This window comes from Arvicanthis niloticus, chromosome 20, assembly GCF_011762505.2.
Source record: "Arvicanthis niloticus isolate mArvNil1 chromosome 20, mArvNil1.pat.X, whole genome shotgun sequence".
NCBI lineage: Eukaryota > Metazoa > Chordata > Mammalia > Rodentia > Muridae > Arvicanthis > Arvicanthis niloticus.
In genome coordinates this window covers 50,019,443-50,026,411 of record NC_047677.1, presented here as the reverse complement: position 1 = coordinate 50,026,411, position 6,969 = coordinate 50,019,443, and the positions used below count along the sequence as shown (strand labels likewise).

The 6,969-nt window shown below is 50.4% G+C and overlaps 1 pseudogene across 1 annotated transcript; it reads right to left on the bottom strand.

Moving 5' to 3' along the window:
- Positions 1–963: 963 nt before the first annotated feature.
- LOC143435230 (popy Class I histocompatibility antigen, A-1 alpha chain-like) lies at positions 964–2,783 on the bottom strand (annotated as a pseudogene). Its single transcript, XR_013105355.1, has 4 exons — positions 2,635–2,783; positions 2,179–2,422; positions 1,759–2,034; positions 964–1,656 (listed from the first exon to the last, which is right to left on the bottom strand). The product of XR_013105355.1 is annotated as a popy Class I histocompatibility antigen, A-1 alpha chain-like (transcript).
- Between the last annotated feature and the right edge of the window lie 4,186 nt (positions 2,784–6,969).

The following is a 6,969-nucleotide window of genomic DNA, read 5'->3' as shown; positions in this document are numbered from 1 at the left end:
GAGTTCAATTCCCAGCAACCACAAGGTGGCCCACAACCACCTGTAATGGGATCTGGTCCCTTCTTCTGGGTGTGTCTGAAGACAGCTACAGTGTACTCATAAAAAAACAACAAAACAAACAAACAAAAAAAAACCAAAAAAACAAAAACGGTGGTATCTAAGTATTAAAATGCCATTGTGTAACCTAACATTGTGTGGGAACTAACATGTAATAATAATATAATGATGATGTCAGAAAACAAAATTTGTATAACGTAAGTACAGTATGAAAACAAAGCTACCTGTTCTGTTACAAAAAAAAAAAAAAAAAAAAAAAAAAGAAAAGTTCTAAGGTTAAAAAAACTGTTTAAAAAAAAAGAGAGGTGAGTTTGAGTGTGTGGAAGTATTTTTACTTGCATCATACAGCCCCTGCACCACTTAGCTCCTGACAGCAGCAGCTGGGCCTTGTGAACACCCAGCAGGACCTTCCCCTGGAGAGCCCCACTGTGAACTGTCAAAGCTGGAATGCCTTTAGCAAGTCTGAGGATCCAGCACAAAGTCTGTGTAGCTGCCCCCAGCCTGTTGCTTGCCCTCAGGACCAGAAGCTTGAGCTCACAGACCTGTGCGTGTTTTCTGAGTGAGGGTGGATAGCATGTTACAAAGTGGAGCAGAGCAGAACACAGTCCCCCAGGACTGGATTCAGGTGAGACCCTGTTCATTCCTCCTTTATGTTGATCCTACAGACAGGAGTTAGACTCTGGAAGGTTGGGTGGAGGGAGGGATGTATCTCAAGGCACAGGCCTGGATGGAGGACATGTTCTGCTTGGAAGAAGTTCGTTTTTAACCTAGTCTCCTGAGTGCAGGGGCCTAGATGGGCCTTAAAGGAACAAGGTTGGAAAAACACTGCCATCATTCAGGGACCTCACAAGAGAGTGAGACCAGCACCATTCACAGGAACCAGAATGGGCCTACTCTGCCATCCACACTAAAAAGATGCAGAAATAAACACAGAAAAAGGGTGAAGAGCGAGAGCCAGGGCTGAAGCAAGGTTGACCTGTGTCAGCTGCCCTGGATGCTTGTAATCCTGGGGACAAGACAAGGCTAAGGTCATCCCTGTGTCTCTTGGATCACAGAGTCTGTCAGCCTGTGGTTCCACCAAGTGACCAGGACAAAAGATCTCAGGAGGACACAGCTGAGGAATGACCAGTCCACACAAAAGTGCTCATGAGTTGGGCTCCAGAGGGGCATGACCACCACCTCTTCCTGTCCCACCTGACACTCAGGACAGAAACACAGATTCTGGAAGGTTCTTTCTCAATGCTGCCATTTGTTTACTCCACAGGACTCTTGAGTATTTTCAATCCCTTTGTCTACCCACTAATCAACCCCTCGGGTCAAAGATTTGAGCAATGAAGTTCACATTCAGATTCTTACGTTCAGTGTCACCAGAGTCACACTCCAATGACCCCAGTGTGTGCAGAGAACAGGGCCCCGGAGAAGCCACTGCTCCAAAGGCCTGTACACTGAAGGGGGCTACTGTTGGTTATTCCAGGGATCTTCTCTGTTTCCATCCTGAAACAGACTCTGAACTGTCCTGAGAGGAGGGTACACACTGAGGAGAGCCCCTTTCCCCCTCTGGGATACTGGATCAAGAAAGCCTGAAGCCTTCTTTCTATCCTGAGGCAAGACAAAGGCAGGATTTCAGCTCATCTGTTTTTCTTCCTCAGTCAGAGAAAAAGGAAGCTGAGGGGGAGTTGTTCCTTGCACTACACTACTTACCTGAGTGTTGCTGAGTTTCCTCCCAATTTTCCAGTAATCTGTGGAGTGTTTCCACGCATGTGCCCTCCAGGTAGGTCTTGTATTCCTCTGCCACGCCAGCCTCCTCCCACTTGCGTTGAGTGATCTGAGCCACTGCATCTGCTGAGGTCCAGGAGCTCAGGTCCTCGTTTAGGGTGATGTAATTGTAGCCATCATAGGCATGTTGATAGTGCCCGTGTAGGAACTGACCATTTGGTCCCAAGTAGCACCCGTGCATATCCTGGATAGCGTGGAAACCTGGCCCAGGCATGTACTCAGGCTCGCCCATTTCCAGGAAGTCCCCAAACCTAAAGCAAAACTTAGGCACCCACACAGGGTCCCAAAACCCTTCAGTGAACTCGTGAGGGGACGTGACCTCCAATACTCGAGGGGGTCACTTACCATCCTGACTCTGGTTGTACAGGTGGAGCAGGTTCTGAAGGCAAGCTCGGAAATTCTGAGTGTGTTTCATGAATATCCGTGTCTCCTGCTCCCAATACTCTGGGTTCATCTGTTCCACCCAAGGCTCTCCGTGGTGTCGCTGTCGAAGCGCATGAACTGCATGTCATCCACGTAGCCCACAGCTGTGAACCGGGGCTCCCCGAGGCCAGGCCGGTAGTGGCGAAATACCGCAGCGAGTGTGAGCCTGGGAGCGGAGCGCGGTAAGACCCTGATCTCCTCCAGGTACCCTGGGAGGGTGCGCGGGCCTGGAGGGGAGCAGGGCTCGGGGCTCTGGACCCCAGTGGAAAGGGAGCGGAGGGTCCGGTGGGCGACGCATGGACGCGGGGTGCGGCTTCTCCGGTACCGCAACCTCCCATCCCCGCAAAGACCGTTTTTTCTCGCGACCCCCGCACTCACCCGCGCGGGTCTGGGTCGGGGCCAGGGCGGCCGCCAGCAGCAGCAGCAATAGAGAGCAATGCATAAGGGTCCCCATCTTCGGATAGGGAGATCCAAATTCTGGACTTTGTAATTTACAGTCACAGGTACGTTTATCCTGTCTTCTAGGAACCTCCTCCCAATGGGCTTGTGAGGTGCTGCTACACAGAAAACCGTCCTCAGGCAGCAGTTAAACAGACAATGTCAGCAAGAGCAAGAAGTGAAACCAACCCAAGCCCCGCCCTCAGCCCTCAGACACTGAAAACCACAACTGGGGACTCCTGACTCCTTCCTCTGCACTGAGCCCTGTGTACAGATAGCATCCTCTACCTGTCAGACAGTAATCAGAGTGGAAACCTTCAGGGTAAGAGCAGTTGTTTTGCTCCTTCCTACCTCCACACCAACCCCACTGTGACGCCATCAGGTGGTCTGGAATGCAGTGGACAGATGTTCTCTTTAAAGCAGGAGGCTTTGACCTGCAATCACCACAGTTTCCCACAGAGACCAGGGGTCTGTGTTCACCTGTAGTGGTTTAGGGTTGTTAGGGTTAGCTCACACTAAGAAGCCTGACTGCTCAGGAATCTGTGTTGTAAGTACATAAATAAATGGGTCCTAACAGCCTTGTGCCAGACCCACAGTGGGTCCTAACAGGCTCCTGACAGGTTCCACCTGCACACCAGCACCAGATTGTCAGCTTCTTGATATTTCCTTCATGCTGCAAAATGCTCGAGTGTTAGCATGACTTCTCTCAACCTCTCAGGTTCCTTGTTACTATGTGGATCTCATGCCTGCATTGTCCTCTGAGAAATGGGAAGATGTTTTCACCATTGACCTGATCTCTAAGTTGCCCAGAACAGCCAACCACCCCCATATCCCCTTCTGAGGTCTCTTCACACTAAGAGCCGTTCATCTACACCTCTTAGTCTTCTTATGCTTATATAAGTGCATGCACACTCGTACAAGCATGTGCAGGCACACACAGACATCCACACACTCTCACACACACACAGTCATATACATGCATTCACACACACTCATACACACACACACACTCTCATACACACACTCACACACACATTCACACCCACACCCACACATTCTCAAACACATACACACATTCACACACACATACACACTCACATACACATAAACAGACACATATACTCATTCACACACACTCATATGCACATTCACACACACAGATACACACACTCATACACATTCACACCCACCCACACCCACACTCTGAAACACACATGTACACACACAATTCACAACACACATATTCACACACTCACACACACATTCACATACACACACTCACATCTACACACATTCACACATACTCAGGCACACAATCATATACACAATCATATACACATCTACACACACTTACACACACATTCACACACTCACACACACAAACCCATACTATCAACATGGCCTGCAGGTCTCTCCCTTCCCAGCCTTCGTGCTTCCTCTTGTCTTTGAATCTGTGCACATGTCTCTCTCTCTCTCTCTCTCTCTCTCTCTCTCTCTCTCTCTCTCTCTCGGCTCTCCAGCGGGGGTCAGATGATGGCTTCAGCTGCTGCTCAGTTTGATTCTCCTTATCCTGGATGGATTTGTTTGTTGCCTCCAATGCACTCAGAAAACTCTGTCCCTCTCAAGGCATCCCTATGCTCCCCACCAACACAGAGATGTCTGAGGCCAGCCTGCTTAGCCTTCCCTCTCAAACCCATGTCCACATCTGGAGTGAACTCCCTTCTTCAGTTTCTGGCATCCTGTTCACTGCACAGATTCCTATGCAAACTCAAGAGCTCAGATCTCAGAGCACGGCTCTGAAATGCTACGGAAAGCATTCAGACATCTCCTGGGGAGTTAGGCACCCTCACTCAGGCAATGTTGGATGGCATTCCTGACAGAAGCAGGAATCACCAGTGTGGACACACTTGAAGGACAGGGAAAGCCCATGCTCTGGTCAGGGCTCAGGTGACTAAGATGTCAGGCATTTTCTGCTTCTTTCCCTGGCCATCTGCAAAGGTAGGGAGGGAATGGTCATATCCTACCTCTCACACCAGCCCTCATTTGCACAACCAGCAGACCACTGATCAGGAGGTAACTATGGTCACAGGAACAGGGCACCTTTCACTCCAAGGCCTGCAGTCAGCTCAGGACTCCAGTATGGGCCACAGCATCCAGAGTAAGATGCGGCTTCACCCTGGCAAACGGAGTCATGGTGAGCTGAGAGTTGGATGAGCAAAGGTACCCAGAGGGCAAGCCAAGATGAAGAGGAGGGGAGGTCCTCTCTGCTGTCAATTTTGACCTCAGTTCTGAGTCCTTATCCTCTTCTGGGACAGCTACGGGCATCAGAGCCTCCTGGGCTGCTGGGGATGCAGAGCCAGCGCCTGCAGCTGGATACACAGGTGAGACCCAGGCTCCCTGCAGACTGCACTGGCACTAGGTAGACTGTTCATGGACATTTGCAGGCTGGTGGTCGTCTTGAAACTGTGTAGGAGCAAAATGTGTCTACTCTGCTGCCAGGGAGTATCAGGGATATCTCTTTTCACTTGGGGAAATTGCCAGTACCAAGGACTAGAAAGCCAGTGAGGGTGAGCTCAGTACAGGTTCTGACCAGATGAACAGCCCAAGGTCCCCAAGGTCTACAGCAAACTGAATCTCAGGAACTGGGAGAAGTATCTTCTGGTTTATGCAAACCAGGCACTAGGAGACCCTCAGCTCCTAAATTGTGGCAATGGTGGCTGTGTTGAACTCCTTCCTGGAGCAGGCAGTGCTAAGTGGCCATGATCCTCTGTGGCCATGAGGTGCTGGTTCAACAAGATGTAGGCCAAGCTGGAGCCCCAGCAGCAGGTGTGGTTCACAGGGTCTTGTAACTGCCTTGACAGAGCCTGCATCCGGTTTATAAGGTGGCAGTTTAGGCATCAGATGCAGCTGGTGCTGCCCAAGCACCTGGGAGACTGGGTTATGAGTCCTCAAGAGCCGGGAAGAGCAGATTCCAGGGACTTTGATTCCTCTGTCTGGTGGCTGCTCTGCTGCCTGTACCTTGGGTGACTGCTACATTGAGAAGGGACTGAACTCCAAACAGAGAATTTGAGGCAAAGCTTGTCTCTCTCCAGTTCCACCCCAGAGCTCTGTGGATAGGTCTGACCGCATCAAATATCTCCATGCCAGAGTGGTTGGTTGGATTGCCAGGGCTGCACCAAGCTCAGCTCCTAGAAAGCTCACAAACCCAGATCTGTCAGCGCCCCCTGCTGGTGCTTCTGTGTGCTTGCGGATCCCATTCCCACCAGAGCCCATGCACCCAGTTTTCTCTCTCTCTCTCTCTCTCTCTCTCTCTCTCTCTCTCTCTCTCTCTCTCTCTCTCTCTCTCTCTCTCTCTCTCTCTCTCTCTCTCTCTCTCTTTCTTTTTGGTTTTTCGAGACAGGGTTTCTCTGTGTAGCCCTGGCTGTCCTGGAACTCACTCTGTAGACCAGGCTGGCCTGTAACTCAGAACTCCACCTGCCTCTGCCTCCCAAGTGCTGGGATTAAAGGCGTGTGCCACCACCGCCCGGCTTCAGTTTTTCTTTCCTTCATGACTTCATGGTGGATCACTAAAGCAGTGTTTGGTCTTGCTCCAGGGCCCTCAGTCTGAGTCCTGCAGGTCTAGGGGTCTGGTGGCAGGACATTCCATGCCAACTCACTCCTCGTTCTTTGCCTAGTGTGTTCCAACCCTAGTAGCCAAGTGTGTCCTGTGTGAGTCACCAGGAGCCTCAGTGAATTTGAGAACCTGCAGGAAGGCACTGAACAAAAGGATGGTCCACTGTCTGCCCTGAGCCTCCTCCACCTTCTGGGTTTCTGTCTCTGTGTTTGTTTGTTTGGAATTTTTGAGACAGTGTTTCTTTGTGTAACAATCCTGGCTGTGCTGGGATTCACTGTGTACACCAGCTTGGCCTCAAACTCAGAGTTCTGCTTGCCTCTGCCTCCCAAGTGGTGGGATTACAGACATGTGTCTCCAGCACCTGTCACCTCCTGTGTTTCTGATCTGCCTCAGGCTGCCCATTCTCCTCCTGCAGTGAAAACACCAGGAGCTGTTGTCTTTGCATGGGCTGACTGGAGTGCCAAGGAGGGTCTGCATTTTATGTGCTCTGTTGGAAGAGAGTAAGCTCTTTGCTGAAGCTCCCTGCCCACAACACAGTTTCTTTTCTTGTTTTTTTTTTTTTTGTTTGTTTGTTTTTGTTCTTTTGTTTTTTGTTTTTTTGTTTTTTGAGACAATTTTTCTCAGTGTGGCCATCACTGGTTATCCTGGACTCACTTTGTAGA